Below are 20,481 nucleotides of genomic sequence, written 5' to 3'. Positions count from 1 at the left end.
AGTCTTCACAGAATTTCCAAATGCTGTTTCATCATTTGCAATTTCTATTCCTCCAAATTGCCCCCATGTGACCTCCACCCACTCTTCAGTCTCTGCCTTTGAAATCCATGGAGGAAAAGAGCAGAAGCAAAAGGCCAGAGACTGTTCCAGAGCTCACCAGGTGTGGGCTCTTCTGACTTCATTTTTACAAAACTAAGTCAATCCATCCCTAAGTAAATTTTCCTGGACAACATGCTCTTTCCTCTTTTCTGGGCCTCTCTTTTCTCATATCAAATAGGGGAATGGTTGAGATGATTGCTAAGATCCCTTCAGCTCCATGAGTCTATGAAATGTCTATTGTTATTGCTTTTCCTTCACTATCCTGACCTTTAGAGCCACCAGCACCAACCTGGAATGTGATTCCTTCACTTTGGTGGTGAATGGCACAAGGTAACCAAGAACCTGGCCTGTCTTCCAGTACCATAAGCAAATGACCCCCAAGGTGAGCCATGGCACTGGGAAGGGCAAAGGGAAAGGAGAGAAATGCCATAGGTTTCCACTCTAATCAGGAGCAAACTCCTCATCAGAGTGGATCCATGTGGGCTCAAAGACTAAGGTCTGGGTTACAGAGGGAAGCTGGCCTCCAAAGATTTGGGAGGCTGGGATCCCACCATCTTGCAACTGCTTGGCAGGTCTGAGGTCAAAATCACCTTCTGAGGAATTGCCAGGTCCGTTAACATCACTGTGCAAGTTAGAGGGTCCAGGCCAAGGCAATTCTTACAAACCAAAGTCAGCAGGCAAGTGCCTCTCGACCCTCTTTCCTCTGCCTTCCCACAGTGTCCCCCTTACCTCCCCCAAGTTTGCCTAAAGAAAGGATCTGGTTTTCCTAGGTCCTTATCTGGGGTATTATTAAGCTACTATTAACACTCCTATCAAATCAGGTGGTTTTGTTCTGGTCTGTTGTGATGGTTCTCAGAAGATATTTCATTTGTGTCAGGATATGGTAATGTCTGAAACTAATCTTGCTTGAGAAAAACGAAAAAAATAAAAAAAATATCCACCTGCTTAACAGCTGAGTTCCTACCCTGGACCCAAGGGTCACATTCATTATGGTCTTCAAAAGGAAATCGTGCTTTCACGTGAACAACTGCAACAGACCCCACTCTCTGCCTGCCACTAAACTAAGCTTCTAGGGACTGGATGCTTGGAGAAGGAAAGAGGAGGCGAGAGGATGTACCTAGTCAAGTAGGAGGGAGAGTAGAATTGGGAGGGCAGCACCTCACAGGGGGACAGTGGGGAGAGGCAGGAGATTTGAAAAAGCAGTTTTTACAAAAGCTAAAATTAAAAACCAAAACCATTAAAGATGCATAAAGTGACCTTTGCACTTCTGTTGTCTCCTCTTTCAAATAGAGGTGGTGCTGCCAGGGAGTTGCTCCAGCACCCGTGTAGGACTTGAGTAGCTGCATACAAATGTGTAACTCTAGATTTGGATGGGCTGCAGGCTTTATCAGTGTGGGGCATGTAGCTGTATGCAAGGGTCCCTGGCACCCTGTATGTTGGCATGAAGACAGGGTATGCCCCAATTGCTGTGTGCTGTGATGCAGTCAGCAGGGTGCATGTTGACACCATCATGGTGGTGCCAGCCACCATGCCCATGGCCATGACATTGGTCTTGGGAGGGTTGACTGGTGTCCAATAGATGGCAGAGTGAGTGCTGCTGGGCTGGATGACCATGGTGTAGTGGATGACATGAGGCTGGGCAGCATACACAGGTTGTATGTCCTAGGCTCCCTGGGCATACAGATTATGCTGGGGGTAGGCACTTATGATTGGATTCGTGGCCATCTGATAGGGTTTGGGTGAAGAGGAGTAGGGGGATCAGAGCAGTATTACTCTGGGTTGGTAGGACCTTGTATGATGTCCCCTCAGTATATCTGAAAGCCATAGAGGATGTTTGGTAAGTTTGGCTCTCGGTCCTGGTGTCCACTGGGAGATGGAAATAGGTAGCTTCAGTGGCACAAGAAGATGAGTTCTCTGGCCAGGTCTATTTCATCAGCAGAATTGCTGGAGCATAAGGGGAGCTACTGGCAGGGTATAGGCTGGGATTGTAGGCAGGGGCTGCAACTGGATAGGCTATGGGGTAACCTGTGTAAGTCACGTTCTTTGGGTTGCCATAAGGAGCCCCAGGACTGCAAGGGACTCTAAACAGGGTTCACTGTGGACGACTGCAGCTGCAGGCGAAAATGGCAGCAGTAGCTGAGGCGATGATGCCTTTGTCTTCTCTGAAGGCTATACAGGTGATGCTCACACTCCCTCACCAAGTGTCCAGTAAGGTGATGCATGGCGCACAGGGACTGGGAGCCTCCTCCTCTTCAGTGACTGGGAGTTGAATCCTCTGCAGTAGTTGCTTAGGAGCCCATCATGTGCTGGGAGGGCCAGAAGATCTTTTAAACTTACAAAGAGATGCTGTTGTCCACCCACTGAAAATTACTACTATAAAGAAATCAGAAATCTGAGAGTGGAGAGAATACTATAACATTCTACTTATACTAATCAAAGAGGAAAATGGGAGTGTTGTGGTTCATTCTCTGCATTCTTAATCACATTTGCTTCATATCCTAAGCACTTACACTGTTCGTACCCAGCTGATAACTAAAAAGGTATTGGCACGCTAATGATACAAAAATGTAACTGATTGACTGTAAAGTCAATCTCTTTGTTTTTTTACTGTAAATACTCTCAGAGTATTTGATGTTAACAGAGAATACTCCCTTAAAAGTAATGATTTTTTAAAAAATTTATTTATTTTAATAGGAGGCTAATTACTTTACAATATTGTGGTGGGTTTTGCCAAACATCAACATGAATCAGCCATGGGTGAAAAGTAATGATTTTGATGTCAAACTTTTAGCACCATGGGGAAAAAGTGAATTTTTAGGCCAATAGGCCTTTTGGGGGCCCTTCTGAATAGTTATATGAGGCAAGTCCTTTCCTCCATATCTCCCATTCTGTTGATATATCTTTTTTCACATCTTAGTGAAGAGTCTTATGGTATGTAGATATAGTCTTGGCACTTAAGTGTTATTTTTAACTATAAAAGAAGATGAAATGGCTTAATAAACATTCAAAGAATAAAGAAAAGAGGCAATTACCTTTTCTAAATATAAACAATTAAGAAATTTTCCAGGTGTTCTTTTATTTATTGCAAGAATAGGAAAGAAATTTCTTTATTTAAAACATTAAGTAATAAAAATATTCAATAAGCACTTATTTAAAATTTATTTTATGCAGACCATTCCATTTTAAGTTCTATAGTATAAATCTAAAGTATAAAACAGTATCCATACTCTCAGAAAAATTACAATTAACATGTGATGACAAAAATAACACAAATAAAGCAATTAGAGAACAAGTAATGTGAAACCAATAAGCACATGACGACACATACTATTCATTCTTCCTGTCTCAAGAGTATTTCTGCTGTTTCTTCATCCTGGAACACTCTTAGCCCAGGTGGTCACATTGTTTAGTATTGTCTGTCTCTCCATCTATTCTTAATCCCTGCAATCAAACTGTAATACTTTGCCTTTTTTTCCTTCATAGTGTTCATCATTATCTGAAATTATTTCATTTATTCACTTATTTCCTGTCTTTATTGCCCAAAATATAAGATTCCCTGAAAGAAGAGCCTTTCTCCTTCTTTACTATATATATATATATATATATGACATATAATGTGAAAGTATAAGTTGTACAATGTGATTATTGGTAACAATATTTAAGACCTACACTTTTAGCAACTTTCAAGTTCACTTCAGTTAAATGACTCAGTTGTGTTCGACTCTTTGTGACACCATGAACTGCAGCACACCAGGCCTCCCTGTCCATCACCAGCTCCCGGAGTCCACCCAAACCCCTGTCCATTGAGTCAGTGATGCCATCCAACCATCTCATCCTCTGTCGCCCCCTTCTCCTCTGGCCCTCAATCTTTCCCAGCATCAGGGTATTTTCAAATAAATCAGTTCTCCACATCAGGTGGCCAAAGTATTGGAGTTTCAGCTTCAACATCAGTCCTTCCAATGAACACATAGGACTGAAGTCCTTTAGGATGGATTGGTTGGATCTCCATGCAGTCCAAGGGACTCTCAAGAGTCTTCTCCAACACCACAATTCAAAAGCATCAATTTTTCTGCACTCAGGTTTCTTTATAATCCAACTCTCATATCCATACATGACCACTGGAAAACCATAGCCTTGACTAGATGGACCTTGGTTGGCAAAGTAATGTCTCTGCTCTTTAATATGCTGTCTAATTTGGTCATAACTTTCCTTCCAAGAAGCAAGCGTCTTTTAATTTCATGGCTGCAATCACCATCCACAGTGATTTTGGAGCCCAGAAAAATAAAGTCAGCCACTGTTTCCACTGTTTCCCCATGTATTTGCCATGAAGTGATGGGACCGGATGCCATAATCATAGTTTTCTGAATGTTGAGCTTTAAGCCAACATTTTCACTCTCCTATTTCACTTTCATTAAGAGGCTCTTTAGTTCTTTTTCACTTTCTGCCATAAAGGTAGTGTCATCTGCATTTCTGAGGCTATTGATTTCTCCTGGCAATCTTGATTCCAGCTTGTGCTTCATTCAGCCCACCATTTCACATGATGTACTCTGCATATAAGTTAAATAAGGAGGGTGACAACATACAGCCTTGACATACTCCTTTTCCTATTTGGAACCAGTCTGTTGTCCCATGTCCAGTCCTAACTGCTGCTTCCTGACCTACATACAGGTTTCTCAAGAGGCAGGTCGGGTGGTCTGGTATTCCCATCTCTTTCAGAATTTTCCACAGTTTATTGTGATCCACACAGTCAAAGACTTTGGCATAGTCAATAAAGCAGAAATAGATGTTTTTCTGGAACTGTCTTGCTTTTTCCATGATCCAGCAGATGTTGGCAATTTGATCTCTGGTTCCTCTGCCTTTTCTAAAGCCAGCTTGAACATCTGGATATTCACGGCTCACGTATTGCTGAAGCTTGACTTGGAGAATTTTGAGCATTACTTACTGCCATGTGAGATGAGTGCAATTGTGTGGTAGTTTAAGCATTTTGGGGGATTGCCTTTCTTTGGGATTGGAATGAAAACTGACCTTTTTCCAGTCATGTGGCCACTGCTGAGATTTCCACATTTGCTGGCCTATTGAGTGCAGCACTTTCACAGCATCATCTTTCAGGATTTGAAATAGTTCAACTGGAATTCCATCACCTCCACTAGCTTTGTTTGTAGTGATGCTTCCTAAGGCCCACCTGACTTCACATTCCAGGATGTCTGGCTCTGGGTGAGTGTGACTGATCACTTGTTTGTGATTATCTGGGTCATGAAGATCTTTTTTGTGCAGTTCTTCAGTGTATTCTTGCCACCTCTCCTTAATATCTTCTGCTTCTTTTAGGTCCATACAATTTCTGTCCTTTATTGAGCCCATCTTTGCATGAAATGTTCCCTTGCTATCTCTAATTTTCTTGAAGAGATCTCTAGTCTTTCTCATTCTGTTGTTTTCTTCTATTTCTTTGCATTGATCACTGAGGAAGGCTTTCTATCTCTCCTTACTATCCTTTGGAACTGTGCATTCAATTGGATATATCTTTCCTTTTCTCCTTTGCTTTTCACTTCTCTTCTTTTCCCAGCTATTTGTAAGGCCTCCTCAGACAGCCATTTTTCTTTTTTGCATTTCTTTTTTTTTGAGGGATGGTCTTCCTCCCTGTCTCCTGTACAATGTCATGAACCTCTGTCCATAGTTCATCAGCACTCTATCAGATCTAGTCCCTTAAATCTATTTCTCCCTTCCACTGTGTAGTCATAAGGGATTTGATTTAGGTATATAAGTATTAATCATAATCATAATGCTATTCATTATATCTATAGAACTTACTTATTTTATAACTAAAATTTGTGTCCTCTAACCAGTATCTGTCTTCTGAAGGGGACAACAGAGGATAAAGTGGTTGGACGACATCACCGACTCAATGGTCATGAGTTTGAGCAAGCTACAGGAGATAGTGAAGTACAGGGAAGCCTGATGTGCTGCAGTCCATAGGGTTTCAAAGAGTTGGACACGACTGTTCGACTGAACAATAACAACAACAACCAGTATCTGTGACCATGTTCCCCAACCTCCAGTCCCTGGCAGCCACTATTCTACTGTTTATACAAATTCAACTTTTTAAGATTCCAGAGAAAAATGAGATTATGCAATATCTCTCTTTATCTGTATGACTTATGTCACATAGCATAATGCCCTCAAGGTTCATTCACTTTGCCACAAATGAATAAGGCAATGACTAGCAGTTACATAGACAGATTGGTAACAATTCAAAAGCTACTATTTCACCATGCTAAGGGTCAATAACCATTTGTGACTAGGAAACAGATTAACCTCCTTAAACTAACATTTTTTCCCTCCATGTATTTTATCACTGAGTTTCTTAAGAAGTCTCTAAAATGTAGGTCTACTACACTTGAATTTAAGCAATTTTTGAAACACTCACACCTCTTCTTTCTGAATATGTGAGGCTCAGCTCTAAGCAAACACTGTAAACCTCTTATTAACAAAGTTTCTAGGCGAAATTAAATTCTTTTACTCCAGATTTAGATGGATGAATACATGTCCTATAATGCAATCAAAAACTACTTATTTATGTAAAAGTTAAACAGCAGTTGCTGCTGCAATTGCCGATCCAAAGTGTTCATATAGCCAGCAAACTCCATAAATAATGTTTTTTTTTTTTTAAGACTTAGACTTTAGATACAAGTTTTGTTCTTTTTTTTTTTTTTTTTTTTTTTTAAGTTGGAGGATAATTACTTTACAATACTGTAGTGGTTTTTGCCGTACATTGACATGAATCAGCCATGGATTTACGTGTGTTCCCCATCCTGATACATCCTGCCACCTCTCTCCCCATCCCATCCCTCTGGGTCTTCCCAGTGCACCAGCCCTGAGCACTTGTCTCATGCATCCAGCCTGGGCTGGTGATCTATTACACACTAGATAATATACATGTTTCAATGTTATTTCTCAGATCATCCCACCCTCGCCTTCTCCCACAGAGTCCAAAAGTCTGTTCTATACATCTGTGTCTCTTTTTCTGTCCTGCATATAGGGTTATCATTATCATCTTTCTAAATTCCATATATATGCATTAGTATACTATATTGGTGTTTATATTTCTGACTTACTTCACTCTGTATAATGGGCTCCAGTTTCATCCATCTCATTAGAATAGATTCAAGTGTATCCTTTTTAAGGTCTGAGTGATTTTCCATTGTGCATATGTACCATAGGTTTCTTATCCATTCATCTGCTGATGGGCATCTAGGGGACTTCCATGTCCTGGCTATTACAAATAGTGCTGTGATGAACATTGGGGTGCACGTGTCTCTTTCAAATCTGGTTTCCTCAGTGTGTATGCCCAGAAGTGGGATTGCTGGGTCATATGGCAGTTCTATTTCCAGTTTTTTAAGGAAACTCCACACTGTTCTCCATAGTGGCTGTACTAGTTTGCATTCCTATCAACAGTGTTAGAGGGTTCCCTTTTCTCCACACCCTCTCCAGCATTTATTGCTTGTAGACTTTTGGATAGCAGCCATCCTGACTGGCGTGTAATGGTACCTCATTTTGGTTTTGATTTGCATTTCTCTGATAATGAGTGATGTTGAGCATCTTTTCGTGTGTTTGTTAGCCATCTGTATGTCTTCTTTGGAGAAATGGCTGTTTAGATCTTTGGCCCATTGTTTTGATTGAGTCACTTATTTTTCTGGAATTGAGCTGCAGGAGTTGCTTGTATATTTTTGAGATTAATCCTTTGTCTGTTTCTTCATTTGCTATTACTTTCTCCCATTCTGAAGGTTGTCTTTTCACGTTGCTTATAGTTTCCTTTGTTGTGCAAAATTTTTAAGGTTAATGAGGTCCCATTTGTTTCTTTCTCCTTTTATTTCCAATATTCTGGGAGGTGGGTCACAGAGGATCTTGCTGTGATTTATGTCGGAGAGTGTGTTGCCTATGTTCTCTTCTAGGAGGTTTTATAGTTTCTGGTCTTACATTTAGATCTTTAATTCTTTTTGAGTTTATTTTTGTGTATGGTATTAGAAAGTGGTCTAGTTTCATTCTTTTACAAGTGGTTGACCAGTTTTCCCAACACCACTTGTTAAAGAGGTTGCCTTTTCTCCATTGTGTATTCTTGCCTCCCTTGTTGAAGGTAAGGTATCCATAGGTACGTGGGTTTATCTCTGGGCTTTCTACTTTGTTCCATCGATCTGTATTTCTGTCTTTGTGCCAGAGCCATACTGTCTTGAAAACTGTGGCTTTGTATAGAGCCTGAAGTCAGGCAGGTTGATTCCTCCAGTTCCATTCTTCTTTCTCAAGATTGCTTTGGCTATTCAAGGTTTTTTGTATTTCCGTATACATGGTGAAATTATTTGTTCTATTTCTCTGACAAGTACTGTTGGTAGCTTTAAAGCAATTGCATTGAATCTATAGATTGCTTTGGGTCGTATACTCATTTTCACAATATTGATTCTTCCAATCCATGAAGATGGTATATTTCTCCATCTTTTTGTGTCCTCTTTGATTTCTTTCATCAGTGTTTTATAGTTTTCTATATATAGGTCTTTCATTTCTTTAGGTAGATATACTCTTAAGTATTTTATTCTTTTTGTTGCAATGGTGAATGGTATTGTTTCCTTAATTTATCTTTCTGTTTTCTCATTGTTAGTGTATAGGAATGCAAGGGATTTCTGTGTGTTAATTTTATATCCTGAAACTTTAGTATATTCATTGATTAGCTCTAGTAATTTTCTGGTGGAATCTTTAGGGTTTTCTATGTAGAGGATCATGTCGTCTGCAAACAGTGAGAGTTTTACTTCTTCTTTTCCTCTCTGGATTCCTTTTATTTCTTTTTCTGCTCTGATTGCTGTGGCCAACACTTCCAAAACTACGTTGAATAGTAGTGGTGAGAGTGGCCATCCTTGTCTTGTTCCTGACTTTAGGGAAATGCTTTCAATTTTTCACCACTGAGGATAATGCTTGCTGTGGGTTTGTCATATATAGCTTTTATTATGTTGAGGTATGTTCCTTCTATGCCTGCTTTCTGGAGAGTTTTTATCATAAATGGATGTTGAATTTTATTAAAAGCTTTATCTGCATCTATTGAGATAATCATATAGTTTTTATCTTTCGATTTGTTAATGTGGTGTATTACGTTAATTGATTTGTGGATATTAAAGAATCCCTGCACTCCTGGGATAAAGCCCATTTGGTCATGCTGCATGATCTTTTTAATATGTTGTTGGATTCTGTTTGCTGGAATTTAGTTAATGATTTTTGCGTCTATATTCTTTGGTGATATTGGCCTGTAGTTTTCTGTTTTTGTGACATCTTTGTCTGGTTATGGTATTAGGGTGATGGTGGCCTCATAAAATAAGTTTGGAAGTTTACCATCTTCTGCAATTTTCTGGAAGAGTTTGAGTAAGATAGGTGTTAGCTCTTCTCTAAATTTTGGTAGAATCCAGCTGTGAAGCCACCTGGTCCTGGGCTTTTGTTTCCTGGAAGATTTCTGATTATAGTTTGAATTTCCTTGCTTGTGATGGGTCTGTTACAATCTAGTTCTTCCTGGTTCAGTTTTGGAAAGTTATCCTTTTCTAAGAATTTGTCCATTTCTTCCATGTTGTCCCTTTTATTGGCATAGAGCTCCTGGTAGTAGTCTCTTACGATCCTTTGTATTTCAGTGTTGTCTGTTGTGATCCCTACATTTTCATTTCTAATTTTGTTGATTTTGTTCTTCTCCCTTTGTTTCTTGACGAGTTTGGGTAACAGTTTGTCAATTTTGTTTACCATTTCAAAAAAACAGCTTTTAGCTTTGTTGATTTTTGCTATGGTTTCTTTTGTTTCTTTTGCATTTATTTCTGCCCTAATTTTTAAGATTTCTTTCCTTCTACTAACCCTGGAGTTCTTCATTTCTTCCTTCTCTAGTTGCTTTAGTTGTAGAGTTAGGTTGTTTATTTGACTTTTTTTTTGTTTGTGTCTTTGTTTCTTATTTGACTTTTTTTTTGTTTGTGTCTTTGTTTCTTCAGGTAAGCCAGTAATGCTATGAACCTTTGCCTTAGCAATTCTTTTACAGTGTCCCATAGGTTTTGGGTTGTTATGTTTTCGTTTTCCTTCATTGCTGTGCATATTTTGATTTCTTTTCTGATTTCATCTATGATTGGTTGGATATTCATAAGCATTTTATTTAGCCTCCATATGTTTGAATTTTTAATAGTTTTTTTTTCCTCCTGTAATTTAGATCTAATCTTACTGCATTGTGGTCAGAAAAGTTGATTGGAATGATTTTAATTTTTTTGAATTTAGCAATGCTAGATTGATGGCCCAGGGTGTGATCTATTCTGGAGAAGGTTCCATGTGCACTTGAGAAAAAGGTGAAATTTATTGTTTTGTGATGAAATGTCCTATAGCTATCAATTAGGTCTAGATGGACCATAGTGTCATTTAAAGCTTGTGATTCCTTGTTAATTTTCTGTTTAGTTGATCTATCGATAGCTGTGAGTGGGGTATTAAAGTCTTCTTCTATTTTTGTGTTATTGATAATTTCCCCTTTCATCCTCGTTTGCAGTTGCCTTACATATTGCAGTCCTCCTATGTTGGCTGCATACATATTTATAATTGTTATATCTTCTTCTTGGATTGATCCTTTGCTCATTATGTAGTGTCTTTCTTTGTCTCTTTCACAGCCTTTATTTTAAAGTCTATTTTATCTGATATGAGTATTGCAACTCTTGCTTTCTTTTGGTCTCCATTTGCATGATTTTTTTTTTTCCAGCCCTTCACTTTCAGTCGTATGTGTCTCTTGTTTTGAGGTGGGTCTCTTGTAGACAGCATATATAGGTGTCTTGCTTTTGTATCCATTTAGCCAGTCTTTGTCTTTTGGTTGGGGTATTCAACCCATTTACATTTAAGGTAATTATTGATAAGAATGGTCCTGTTGCCATTTGCTTTGTTGTTTTGGGTTCATGTTCATACAGCCTTTCTGTGTTTCCTGTCTAGAGAAGATCCTTTAGCATTTGTTGGAGAGCTGGTTTGGTGGTGCTGAATTATCTCAGCTTTTGCTTGTCTGTAAAGCTTTTGAATTCTCCTTCATATCTGAATGTGGTCCTTGCTGGATACAGTAATCTGGGTTGTAGTTTATTCTCTCTCATTACTTTAAGTATGTCCTGCCATTCCCTTCTGGCCTGAAGAGTTTCTATTGAATGATCAGCTGTTATCCTTATGGGAATCCCCTTGTGTGTTGTATGTTGTTTCTCCCTTGCTGCTTTTAGTATTTGTTCTTTGTGTTTGATCTTTGTTAATTTGATTAACATGTGTCTTGGGGTGTTTCACCTTGGGTTTATCCTGCTTGGGACTCTCTGGGTTTCTTGGACTTGTGTGACTATTTCCTTCTTCATTTTATGGAAGTTTTCAGCTGTTATCTCCTCAAGTATTCTCTCATGGCCTTTCTTTTTGTCTTCATCTTCTGGGACTCCTTTGATTCAAATGTTGGGGCATTTCATGTTGTCCCAGAGGTCCCAGAAGTTGTCCTCATTTCTTTTGATTTTTTTTTTCTTTTTTCCTCTCTGATTCATTTATTTCCACCATTTTATCTTCTACCTCACTTATCTTATCTTCTGCCTCCGTTATTCTACTGTTGGTTCCCTCCAGAGTGTTTTTTTATCTCATTTATTGCATTATACATTTTTAATTGACTCTTTTTTATTTCTTCTAGGTCCTTGTTAAGCATTCCTTGCATATTCTTAATCCTTGTCTCCAGGCTATTTATCTGCATCTCCATTTTTTTTTTTTTTTCAAGATTTGGATCACTTTTATTATCATTATTCTAAATTATTTTTCTGGTAGGTTCCCTATCTCATCCTCTTTTGTTTTGCTTGGTGGGCATTTTTCATGTTCCTCTACCTGCTGTGTATTCCTCTGCCTTTTTATCTTATTTAGATTGTTGTGTTTGGTGTGCCCTTTCTGTATTCTGGTAGTCTGTGGTTCCTTTTTATTGTGGAGGTTTCTCCCAGCGGGTGGGGTTGGACGATTGGTTTGTCAAGGTTTCCTGGTTAGGGAAGCTTGCATCAGTGTTCTGGTCGGTTGAGCTTAGATACCAGTTTTATAAATGTGAATTTCTTGCCTATTTGCCTTTCTTTGTTTCTTCTCCTTTGTAAACATATGCCCAGTTTCCCAGCAGCTTCAAACACAGATGGTTGCCTTATTGTGACAGAAGCAAAAATGCTACATTAATGTTTAACAGGATTAAAAATTATCTTGGCAGCAGTGGCATATGTTACTAGTTAATTGTTACACTGGAAGCTACCTTGCTGTTTCAAAACAGAGACTCATTTACAGCTTTCTTCACAGCAGAATAAAATGTCAAATTTGTTGGGGTAAGTTTTAAATTCAGTTTAACAAAACTTAGTCATTAAGAAGATAATTCTTTCATATTATCTGCATGCCTAAATAAGAGTGGATGACAATGTTATTTCTGGTTAAAAGAAAGCCTGCATTTGCCTTGTATTCAAACAAACTTATATGAATAACACAGGGTGCCCCAGAGATAGTCAGTAATTTCAATATCTTTTATATATAATTTTACACAATTGATACTATGAGTATAGCAGCTTGCTGTATAATGGAAGTAATTTCAGAGTGCAAATAGAATGCTCTAAACTTTACCTTTATGAAGAAATATTAGCAAAGCATCTTTAATACCTTCTCAGCAACAGCTATTTGATGATTTTTACTAAGAAAATTCTATGACCCATAGAGTCAGTTAATTAACACTGTGCTGAGTAATATCATCTTTTGAAAGTCTCTATTCTCCTATGAATGTTTATGATTATTAGTTCTTACCAAGTGAGATATTGTTCATTCAGTGAAATATTTCACAAAATATAAGGAAATCTTTTGAAAGCTGAAAATTTAATTTTAATCAAATTTGCTTTAACAATCTAAATCTTTATTCCTCTCCATGTTTCACCAAGGTTTAGGTGGAAAAATTTTAGTTGTCCAGCTGTTGATATTAGATACAAGCTATCAGTTTAGTTGTTCAGTACCTTAAGACAGCAGAAGAAACTTTATAAAAATATCTGACCAAGATGGAATAACATGGTAATTGTTATACCTATAAACACTACAAAACCAAACAAAATAATACCATGAATGCACTGGACTACTTCCTGGAGAAAGTTTCCAGTCCACTACACAGGGAGGAAAAACCTGACCAAGATTGACAATTCATCTGAGAGGAAGGTAAAATGTGGAGAATATGTGTAAGCCAAAGTATCTAGAGTTCACAGTATTGAGAAAACAGGCATGCACATAAAGAGAAATCTAGAGAGCTATAGACATTATTTGTTAATTATTCAGTTGAGTACTGACCAATGAATGTGTATAAGGAAACTACCCAAGGCCAAGGAAAGAACCACTTGAAAGGATTAGAGAAAGTTCTGCATGGAGCTCACACAAGTCTTAAAATAGTTTCTGTTACCACTACTCAAAAGTGGAAAGTCTTATAATTCAGGGGACATCAGGTGAAGTACTATGAAGGGTCATTAACTAGTTGTAGAAAAGGTCAGTTACATACAGAGGGACAAAGATAAGATGACAACAAACTGCTCATCAAAAACTGTGCATGAATGAATAGAGATGGCAAAATAGAAAGATCTTGTGTTTACTTTCTCTCAATGACATACAAAAATCACAACTACTTGAAGAACAACCACTGAAAAAATATAGGAAACTACCAAAAATATATTTTACAGCTAAAGACATAAATAAGAGATTAGAACAAAATGGGATAGGAAGGTGAACTCACATTACAGTCAAGTCCTGTACTACTGGGTGGACAGCACTTCAGTCAGACAATTCAGCACTCAGTCGTGTCTGACTTTTTGTGACTCCATGGACTGCAGCATGCCAGGGTTCCCTGTCCATCACCAACTCCCAGAGCTTGCTCAAACTCATGTCCATCAAGTCGGTGATGCCATCCAACCATCTCATCCTCTGTCATCCCCTTACCCCCCTGCCTTCAATCTTTCCCAGCATCACGGTCTTTCCCAAGGACTCAGTTTTTCACATCAGGTGGCCAAAGTTTTGGAGTTTTAGCTTCAGCATCAGTCCGTCCAATGACTATTCAGGACTGATTTCCTTTAGGATTGACAGGCTTGATCTCCTTGCAGTCCAGGGGACTCTCAAGAGTCTTCTCCAACATCACCATTCAAAAGCATCTATTTTCGGGGCTCAACTTTCTTTACAGTCCAGCTCTCACATCCATATATGACTACTGGACTTCCCTGGTGGCTCAGATGGTAAAGTGTCTGCCTAAAAAGTGGGAGTCACGGGTTTGATTCCTGGGTAGGGAAGATCCCCTGGAGAAAGAAATGGCACTCCACTCCAGTATTCTTGCCTGGAAAATCCCATGGTTGTAGTAGCTTGGTAGGCTACAGACCGCGAGGTCACAAAGAGTTGGACACGACTGCGTGACTTCAATTTCACTTTTTCACTTTCTTTGACTAGATGGACTTTTGTCAGCAAAGCAATATCTCTGCTTTTGAATATGCTGTCTAGGTTGATCATAGCTTTTCTTCCAAGAAGCAAGCATGGACAGCACACAAACTGGAAAATGATTGCATTACAGAGGCTCTTCCAAAGGATTGAGAAATCTGAGCCCTGGCTGTCTTGCACAGGGAAGATGAGCCACCAGGGCATTTAGCTTTGAATGTGTTCAGCACTTATATTGAAAGACCCAGAGGACTAGGGGAAATACAGATTTCACTCTTAAAAGGAGTATATAAAATCTCACATGCCCTGGAACCCAGAGTAGAAGCAGTAATTTGAGAGAAGTCTGGGTTAGATCTACTTACTGTTATTGGAGAGTCTCCAGAAAGGCAGGAGGCAACTGCAGCTCACCATAGTAACATACACACTGGTGGAAGCCATTTTAAGGATCTCTTTCTACCAGGTGGACACTAGTGCTGACAAGCACCATTATGGAATCCTCCCTGTTGCTCATTAGCACCAAGACATGGACCTACCCGATAGCCTGTAGGTGCCAGTGTTGGAAGCCATCAAGCCAGACAACTAACTGAGCAGAGACACAATCCCACCCATCTGTAGATAGGTTGCCTTAAGTCTTACTGAGCCCACAACTTTGCCTTGGCATGGCCCTACCCACTGGAGAGACCAAGATCCAGTTACAACAAGTAATGGACAGGCACCAGCCCCAGAATTCTCTGGGTACTGGCCCTCCTTGCAAGGAGGCTACTTTTGCCTCTGGACCAGTCTTTTCAAGCAGGGACAGATATCAGATTTCAAGAAAGCTACAATCCAATAGCTTGCAGATACAGTCTACCTAGGACTATCTGAACTCTGATCCTGTCTATAACACATGTTTCAAGACCACAGACCATGTCCTTAAATGTGCCAGGAACCTCCAACACATTGATCCAACACCCACTCTTGGATCTTTGGGTCCTATAACCAGATTTCAGAACACAATTACACCCACCAGTAAACTATCAATAACCCCAGCATGAGGCTTCACTCACAAGTGCATAATCAACAGCCTTAGAATATTCTGGACCATGACTCTGCCTACTAGTGAGCTGATATAATCTCCAGAGACCATGATAAAAATCCTGCCCTTTTTCTTTCACAGCTTACTGAGGCAGTCCAAAACTACACTAATCTAGATCTTTCCACCCCCGCCAGACTTCTGTACCTACATGTCCAGTTCATAAACCAGTCAGCCGCTGATATTCACTGAAAACTATGCCAGCTAGAAAAGGGCCCTGAGACCCCCCCAAAGAGACCTTCTAGAAATAGCCTTCGAGATGTTCAATAATAGAGAGGAAGAGACTAAGAGAAAAAAAGACCATGAGAGAAAAGCTAAATATGCCTTTTTTGCAGCAACAATTAAGATCAGCCCGGCCCAAGTCAACCCAGACTGAAACTTAAGACCCCCCCATACCTTGCTTCTGAGGCATCCAGTAAGGACACTGGACAAAGACATGCCTGAACCTACGGCCCCTCACAAAAACATGCTCAACCTGTGGTCAGTGGGGACACTGGAGAGTGGACTGTCCCCAGAGATGCCCTGACTCCCCTGGGGAGGTCCCAACCTCCCAGACCTGGAGAGTGAAATGTCCACAGGGATGCCCTGGCGCCCCTGGAGAGAGCCCACTTCTCCCCCAAACCCCAGCCCAATCCTACAAGAATTGTGCTAATGATGGGGCCCAGGTTCCAGTCCCCTGGCACATGTCCCGGACACGAGCTCAGAACTTAGGGTAGATGGGGTGGTGACCAAAAAAAAAAAAAAAAAGATCTCTTTTATAGTAGACACTGGAGACACTTTCTCTCTCCTAACTTCCTACTCTGGCCCAACTCAAGACTCAAAACTCACAATCAAGGGGGTCTCTGGAGTTCCCTTAAGGCCAAAAATCAGCCCTCCATTACTCTGTCAATTTAGAAAATCGACCTCATACACTCATTCCTCATAATGCCTCAGTGCCCAATGACACTCCTAAAGAGAAATTTGTTATCCAAATTGGGGGTCTTTATTACCATAACCCCTCTCAATACAGTCTCTATATTCTGCATGCAGATGACACCTAGACCATCCCTATCACTCACTCTTGACCTTCCCTTGGATCTACCTGTGTTAGACCCCCAAGTCTGGGACACTGATCACCCATCCATAGCCAAACATCATCCCCCAGTCCACATTACCCTCAACTATAATCACCCAACAGTACTCTCTCACCCTGGAGGCCCACAAGAGACTTAAGCCTATCAGAGACCATCTTCCTCAGGCTTCTATCTTAATTCCTACCCATTCACCACATAGCACCCCTATTCTGACAGTAAAGAAGAGACCAAACTCTTGGAGACTGGTCCAGGATCTGCGAAAAATCAATGAGGCCATCACACTGACATTCCCAGTAGTCCCTAACCCTTACACCCTTCTGTCTGCCATACTCCCGACTGCAACCCACTTCACGTTATTAAATCTCAAAGACACCTTTTTCTGCATTGCCCTCCACCCCCTTTCCCAACCCCTTTTCATCTTCACCTGGCAAGACCACGAGGCTCATGTTTCCCAACAATTAACATGGACAGTTCTCCCCCAGGGGTTCAGAGACAGCCCCCACGTTTTTTGGACAGGCTTTACAAAAGGACCTACAGACACTCGACCTAGCCCCAAGTCATCTCCTCCAATACATAGATGACCTCCTTTATAGCTCAACCCAAAGACTCTGCCTCCAACATACTGCCAAACTCCTTGTGGCCCTGGGATCCTGGGGTTATCGGGTGTCCCCATCCAAGGCCCAAGTAATACAGACAGATGTCACCTACCTGGGACTGTCCATATTCCACCAACAAAAAACTATTCCCCCAGATAGAACCCAGGCCTTAATTAACTGTACGCTTCCAAAAACAAAAAGAGAACTCCTGTCTATCCTCGGCCTCTTAAACTTTTTCCTATCTGGATCCCTAACTTCTCCCTTATTGCAAAGTTGCTCTATGAAGCAACTAAAAGATGTTTGGATGAGCCCCTCTTTAACCCTTCCTCACTGGCCAATCCTATTTGCCAGCTCACCCAAAGCCTCCTCCGAGTGCCAACTCTCCATCTGCCAGATCACACCAGACCATTCTTTTTGCCCATTCCAACCAAGGACAGGCCCTGAGACTTCTATGTCAGCGGGCTGGAGACACCTGGGCTCCCACAGCCTATCTGTCAAAACAGCTTGACATGGTAACCAAGGGGTGGCCTCCCTGCATACAGGCCATGGCTGCTATTGCAGTCCTCATACCCAAAGCAAATAAACTCTCTAGACATGCCCCTTTAACTGTCTGTTCTCCACACACCTTCCAAGACTTAGTATCACATCAGGCTTTCTTCTCCCTTCCCCTTTCCAGGGTACAGGTCCTACATGCCTTTGTCCTTGACCCTCAGTTCTCATTATCCCCCTGCTCTCCCCTTAACCCCGCCAGCTTATTACCCACAACCTCTACAACAGATTCTCTCCTACATAGCTGCAACCACCCTCTTAATATCTGAAGTCCAAAAACTAACCCAAAATTCTCCTCTCAATGTATGCTCACCTCATTCCTTCAAAAATTTACTCTCTCTCATCGGGCTTTCTTTCTCTATCCCCTGCTTGACTACAAATCCTCCACACACACCTCCTCGACCCATCCCTTTCTTTTATGCCTTGTAAACCTCTTAATCCTGCTAGCTTACTCCCTACACCAGATCCAGATCCAGAAACAAAACACCTATTTCATGACTGTGTTCAGACCTTAGGTATGACACTTAATCCCTTTGAACATATAACTGATCAGCCCCTTACTGACCCCAAAGTCCCATCCTGGTTTACAGATGACACTGCCCAAAAACAAGCCCCATTTGGGGCTTGATACACTATAATTCAGGGACAGCCGAACAAAGTTACCCCCCCTTGCTTCATCAAGTCAGCCACACTCCCAACTCACACAACCTCACAACAGGCTGAACTGATTAACTCTTACACAAGCTTTGACCTTAGCCAAACACCAAAAGGTAAACATTTATACTGACTCCAAATATGTCTATAACATATTAATGAACATTATAACATTATAATCTGAAAAGAGAGGAGATGGCTCACTCAGAAGGGCACACCTATTCTCAGTGCTTCTTTTATTTCTGAATTCCTCCATGTGGCTCAGTTCCCAAAACAAGCTGCTGTAATACATTGCCAGAGACATCAGCGACATAGTCCTATCTCCTTTTATAACAATGTAACAGATCACGAAACAAAGCAGCATGCTGCCTCTGTTAGTCTTGTCTTTACTATAGCCCAAATTGGTGAGCCTAACATGCACACATTTCTTTCATTTTTACATTCCCTTTTCCACCCCACTGCAAAAGTACTTAACATTTTCCCTCAGAACTTTACTAAACTGACTAAGGATGATATGACTTATTTAAATAATCTGACCCAAACTTACACCATTTGTCAATGGACAAATCCTAATTCTAACATTTGCCCCCCTCCTTTCCCCACCCACCAAATTCACAGACATCTTCCCACGCAAGACAGGCAGGTAGATTTCACCCACATGCCACCTGTAAAAAGGGTTAAATTTCACCTAGTCTTTGTAGATACATTTTCTAGGTAGATTAAAGCTTTCCCAACTGCTAACAAATGAGGCCCTACTGTGGCTCAGCTTATTCTTACTGAAATATTCTCAAGGTTTGGAAAGACTTCCTCCCTCCAGTCTGACAACGGGTCCGAGTTCCCATCCCAAATCACCCGAAATATTGCACGAGCCCTTCCAGTTCCTTGGAGGTTTCACATTCCTTATCATCCCCAGTCTTCTGAAAAGGTTGAGAGAGCCAACCAAGTCCTAAAAGAAACTCTGACCAAATTAGTGATCGAACTTCATCAGGACTGAACTAAACTCCTCCCTTTAGCCCTCTTAAAGTTCTGGGCCTTACCAAAAAAACCTTTAAATATCAGTCCATTCGAGGCCATGTATGGGAGGCCCATACCTTTGGGTCTTTCCCCCTCCCAAGACAGTCCCAAACTGCCTTCCCACCTTCCTTTTCCTTTACTTGCCCAGATACGAGATGCCCTTTGATGACATATAGATATCTTACTCCCTCGACCACACCCCAATCTTCCATACCCATCTCTTCAAATAAGAGGTAAAGTCTATATGACAGTTCAGTCCCACTCAGATCTAACCCCAAAATGACAAAGACCCTACATGGTAATTCTGCTGATTCCTACTGCAAAAAAAAAAAAAAAAAAAAAAATCACCCCTTGGATACACATCACCCGGTTAAAAAAGGTTATACAGCCCAATGATGAAAATGCTTGCCAGATTAACACTTATTAAGTTTCTCACACAGGCCCTACAACTCTAAAGTTCTCATGGTTTCCACCGGCCCCAACTGGCAATGGACGACCCTGCCAGTATCACAGATACAATTATTCCTAGAACAACTTCTGACAGATATCTGGGTCTTAAGTCCTCAAAGATCTGTGCTCAAACACATTGAAGATTACATCTCCCCTGTGACTACAAAAAACCTTTTATAACCTTTACCCCTTCTTGGACCATTCATTTTTATCATCCTCCTACTCACCTTTGGACCTTCTTTGTTTAATCTTTTCCAGAGATTCCTCCAAGACCGAATCCGAGCCATTTCCTGAGACCAAATCAAGACTATTCTTTTGCTTGAGACCCTGAGGTTAAAATAAAAAATCAACACTACAAGCCTTAGACTTCCTTCCTCCCAGACTACAAATCCCTGAACCTCATTTACCAGCATGAACAAGCCCTGAACATTAACTGCACCCACCTCTCTTTCTCTTTTTCTATATATTCCTTAGGATCTGGAATGAAGGAAAGTTACATGGCTCAAAAAAA

General features: G+C 40.6%; 1 pseudogene; it reads right to left on the bottom strand.

Annotated features, from left to right (window-relative positions):
- Window positions 1-1,320: 1,320 nt before the first annotated feature.
- Window positions 1,321-20,257, bottom strand: LOC133052722 (protein FAM168A-like; annotated as a pseudogene).
- Between the last annotated feature and the right edge of the window lie 224 nt (window positions 20,258-20,481).

This window comes from Dama dama, chromosome X, assembly GCF_033118175.1.
Source record: "Dama dama isolate Ldn47 chromosome X, ASM3311817v1, whole genome shotgun sequence".
NCBI classification, from domain to species: domain Eukaryota; kingdom Metazoa; phylum Chordata; class Mammalia; order Artiodactyla; family Cervidae; genus Dama; species Dama dama.
Note: the sequence above shows the minus strand (reverse complement) of the source record. Positions and strands in the feature narration are given on the sequence as shown.